Source organism: Sinocyclocheilus grahami, unplaced genomic scaffold (assembly GCF_001515645.1).
Source record: "Sinocyclocheilus grahami isolate Dianchi unplaced genomic scaffold, SAMN03320097.WGS_v1.1 scaffold1538.1, whole genome shotgun sequence".
Taxonomy (NCBI): Eukaryota; Metazoa; Chordata; class Actinopteri; order Cypriniformes; family Cyprinidae; genus Sinocyclocheilus; species Sinocyclocheilus grahami.
The window spans coordinates 41705-46843 of record NW_015506717.1 but is presented as its reverse complement, the minus strand read 5'-3'; positions in this window follow the sequence as shown (position 1 = coordinate 46843).

Here is a 5139-nt window from a genome sequence, read left to right as displayed (position 1 = left end):
TGAAAACTTATGAAAGTTATGGCTGGAACTACTATTACTGCTCTTCACCAGCCTTAGTCAGATCACATTCTGAACTAGCTACAGTATGCTAATGTAATTGCCCAAACGCATTTGGCTATCATTACTGTGCACTGCCCACCAGCACCACAAAATGTGAAAGAGTGTTGCAGGGATAGTATGATCATATATTGAAACATTACCCAAAGGTAAAAAGGATACTGTTAACGGTGTTAAAGAACAAATATTAAATCACAGAAATAAACATGTTTTATTTCAAGCCAAAAACAACGGAGAACAAAAATAGTAAAGTAAAGGAGTAAAGTGTACACCTCATACATGCATGTAAATGGGAACACTTCTTGTCTTAAAGGGATAGTTCACCCAAAAAAGAAAATCCCATAAACCTACTCTCTGAGAGGGCTGTAGGAAACAAGCAGAGCCTTTATATTTAATTTAATAATTTGATATTCAGTAGTCAACATTTGAAGTGGATCAACACCTTTCATCAAAGTTGTCCTAAAACCAAAACAATACCCGTTCTTGTCTTAGGACAACTTTGATTAACTTTTTTGATCCACTTCAAATGTTGACTACTATATACATGTTTTACATTGTACTTGAAATAAATAAATACAGTGGGACCATAAATTCTGCTAATTAATCAATAATTAATTTCATATTGTAACTCATTTACAACAGAAAGTTGTTTATTGCTGCTTAAAGGGATAGTTCACCCAAAAATGTTTTTGATGTTTATCTGCTTACCCCCAGGGCATCCAAGATGTAGGTGACTTTGCTTCTTCAGTAGAACACAAACTGAGATTTTTAACTCCAGCCGTTGCAGTCTATCAGTCGTATAATGCATGGAAATGGTAACAAAATCTATGAGAGTAAAAAAAACATGCACAGACAAATCCAATTAAACCCTGCGGCTCGTGACGACACATTGATGTCCTAAGACACGAAACGATCGGTTTGAGCGAGAAACTGAACAGTATTTATATCATATTTGACCTCTAATACACCACTATGTCCAACTGCTTTGAGCGTGCGCATGGCATCCGGTGGGTGAGGTGTGTACGCTCTCTGGTGTAGTTTACGTTAATGGGTGTGTTGATATCCAGCCGAAGAGCAATCAACCATAACTTCAGGCGAGCAGGCTCAGAAGTTGGGAATACGTGGAAAGTCACCACTCCCGAATAAGCCTACCCAAACCACCAAACCTGTCCCTGATCTTTCCCGTATCACACCTCAATAGCAGCAGAAGTGTTGTGCATTAACACAAGTTTTTAATCATTTTAACATCTGTTAAAATCATTTGTAGATTTTCAATAAGTGCTTGATCATATGGAATTGAAAGTTTAATGACATTTGTAAGTATTTTAACTTGCATGAAATAATGATTTGTTTGAATATTATCTAATGTTTAATAAGTGTTTTTGCAAACAACAAGCACATTATCTCATGTTTCTAACTCTTTGAACATATATTAACTAATGATCCATTAAGCATTATATAAAGTTTGTTAGTGATTTATTAATGAAAGTTATTATAAAGTGTTACCGATTTTGGTCCATAGTCACAACTCCCTCAAAAAGATGGAAAATATAATTGCACTCATGAATATTTATTTAGATATAGATACATGTATATAGATTCATTGTACTTTAAATAACTGCAAAACAACCTGTCATAATCCAATCTCCAACTGCAAAAATAGATAAATAAAATAGTCAAGATGCTAGATAGGGCATACTTAAATCTTACAATTAAATGCTAAATTTATCTCTCAAATCACTTCATCCTATAATATATTTCGTATGGCACACAAATACAAAACTCACTTTTACTATATTAATATTTAGTTTGTATACGTGTTGCATATATGATATATTTTCTCCAGACACTAAAATGAGACTTTCCAATCATACCAATTCTTCTTCCCAACTTAGAAATGATTTTACTTTACCTCAAATGCTTCAACTACTTTGCCTCAAACTATTTCACTTTTACCTAAAATCTGTTTATTAAAAGAAAAAAAAAAAGTGAAACCAACAGAGATGACCAATATATTTTCTTAATTTCTACCTAGCTATCTAGCAGGCCACCATGTTGGAGTGATGTAGTTGTCTACATAACAGGGTTGGTTGGCTCAGCTGAAAATAGACAGAGCAACTCCTGCCTTTAAAAGTGGTCATGAAATGGAGATTAAAATTGTTCATGTACAGACTTTCCTAGTTGCAAAGTGGTTTACCATTTACATTGTGATTATTTTATGTAAAGAGAGTGATCAAAGATTGCTGTAGCAGTCAAGATCAGCGAGTGTATCAGTGATTTGATTCCTGCATTTTCACCAAAACTCCCTTTATAATCAATGACACAGTTTACACTGCTCAACAAGTCTCTTATTTACATTGTGTTTTTACTGTTAGTTATGATGAAAGTATTTGTAAGATTGCAGAAATCATGTTGCAATATGGAGATCATTGTGTCATGTGCTCAGTAGACAACTGTGTTCGGCTACAGTGCAGCACTGCAAAAAAGTTTTTGAGAGTTCGACATGAAATGCTCATTTCATAATGCAAAGATGATTTCATTTACACTGAAGTCTCACAGCAGACTTAAATTCAGGTTAGAAAATGATCATTTATATCTCAATTACAATGTTTTTGTTGGGGGAAAAAATAAACTTAAAATTGCACCTCAGGAAAAATAATACAATAATTAAAACTGCATTTTATGACCCCTTAACTTGTTTCCCCACAAAGAAAATCCCATAAACCTACTCTTTGAGAGGGCTCTAGGAAACAAGCAGAGCCTTTATATTTAATTTAATAATTTGATATACAGTAGTCAACATTTGAAGTGGATCAACACCTTTCATCAAAGTTGTCCTAAAACCAAAACGATACCCGTTCTTGTCTTAGGACAACTTTGATGAACTTTTTTGATCCACTTCAAATGTTGACTACTGTATATCAAATTATTAAATTAAATATAAAGGCTCTGCTTGTTTCCTAGAGCCCTCTCAAAGAGTAGGTTTATGGGATTTTCTTTGTGGGGAAACAAGTTAAGGGGTCATAAAATGCAGTTTTAATTATTGTATTATTTTTCCTGAGGTGCAATTTTAAGTTTATTTTTTCCCCCAACAAAAACATTGTAATTGAGATATAAATGATCATTTTCTAACCTGAATTTAAGTCTGCTGTGAGACTTCAGTGTAAATGAAATCATCTTTGCATTATGAAATGAGCATTTCATGTCGAACTCTCAAAAACTTTTTTGCAGTGCTGCACTGTAGCCGAACACAGTTGTCTACTGAGCACATGACACAATGATCTCCATATTGCAACATGATTTCTGCAATCTTACAAATACTTTCATCATAACTAACAGTAGAAACACAATGTAAATAAGAGACTTGTTGAGCAGTGTAAACTGTGTCATTGATTATAAAGGGAGTTTTGGTGAAAATGCAGGAATCAAATCACTGATACACTCGCTGATCTTGACTGCTACAGCAATCTTTGATCACTCTCTTTACATAAAATAATCACAATGTAAATGGTAAACCACTTTGCAACTAGGAAAGTCTGTACATGAACAATTTTAATCTCCATTTCATGACCACTTTTAAAGGCAGGAGTTGCTCTGTCTATTTTCAGCTGAGCCAACCAACCCTGTTATGTAGACAACTACATCACTCCAACATGGTGGCCTGCTAGATAGCTAGGTAGAAATTAAGAAAATATATTGGTCATCTCTGTTGGTTTCACTTTTTTTTTCTTTTAATAAACAGATTTTAGGTAAAAGTGAAATAGTTTGAGGCAAAGTAGTTGAAGCAGTTGAGGTAAAGTAAAATCATTTCTAAGTTGGGAAGAAGAATTGGTATGATTGGAAAGTCTAATTTTAGTGTCTGGAGAAAATATATCATATATGCAACACGTATACAAACTAAATATTAATATAGTAAAAGTGAGTTTTGTATTTGTGTGCCATACGAAATATATTATAGGATGAAGTGATTTGAGAGATAAATTTAGCCTTTAATTGTAAGATTTAAGTATGCCCTATCTAGCATCTTGACTATTTTATTTATCTATTTTTGCAGTTGGAGATTGGATTATGACAGGTTGTTTTGCAGTTATTTAAAGTACAATGAATCTATATACATGTATCTATATCTAAATAAATATTCATGAGTGCAATTATATTTTCCATCTTTTTGAGGGAGTTGTGACTATGGACCAAAATCGGTAACACTTTATAATAACTTTCATTAATAAATCACTAACAAACTTTATATAATGCTTAATGGATCATTAGTTAATATATGTTCAAAGAGTTAGAAACATGAGATAATGTGCTTGTTGTTTGCAAAAACACTTATTAAACATTAGATAATATTCAAACAAATCATTATTTCATGCAAGTTAAAATACTTACAAATGTCATTAAACTTTCAATTCCATATGATCAAGCACTTATTGAAAATCTACAAATGATTTTAACAGATGTTAAAATGATTAAAAACTTGTGTTAATGCACAACACTTCTGCTGCTATTGAGGTGTGATACGGGTAAGATCAGGGACAGGTTTGGTGGTTTGGGTAGGCTTAATTGTTGGCTAAATGGTCAACAGTGTACAGAGGTCAGTTTGATTATTATAAGGGAACACGCTTCAATCTGTTTATATTATATTGTTTTGATAAATAAACAAGTATTTTCTTTAAAAAAATTATTTGTTTTCCCCTGTTTATTTATGATTCAAGGAATATCCTGTTTAATGATATGCAACATGGAGCCTTCAGTGTTTTTACTCATGTTGAATGAAGGCCATGGCATATAGGAGCTGCAAAAGCATCTGCCAGTGTGAATTCCGATTTATGGATGGCATTTCACAAGGATTATATATATTTGTATTCTTTTTTTTTTTTGAAGAAACAGCGTGAACTGTGTAGTGTTTTTTTTTTTGCATGCCTTCGTGGTTGTGGATTTTTGGATGTGGTTTCGGCCTACACTTCTTTGGACTATGACTATATGGACTATAAACACTTCTCTTCCACATCAACATCTTTCAGATAAGAATTACTGTTTTTTTCCCTTTTGTGGTTATGTCTTGTGATATTTTCCATTTCT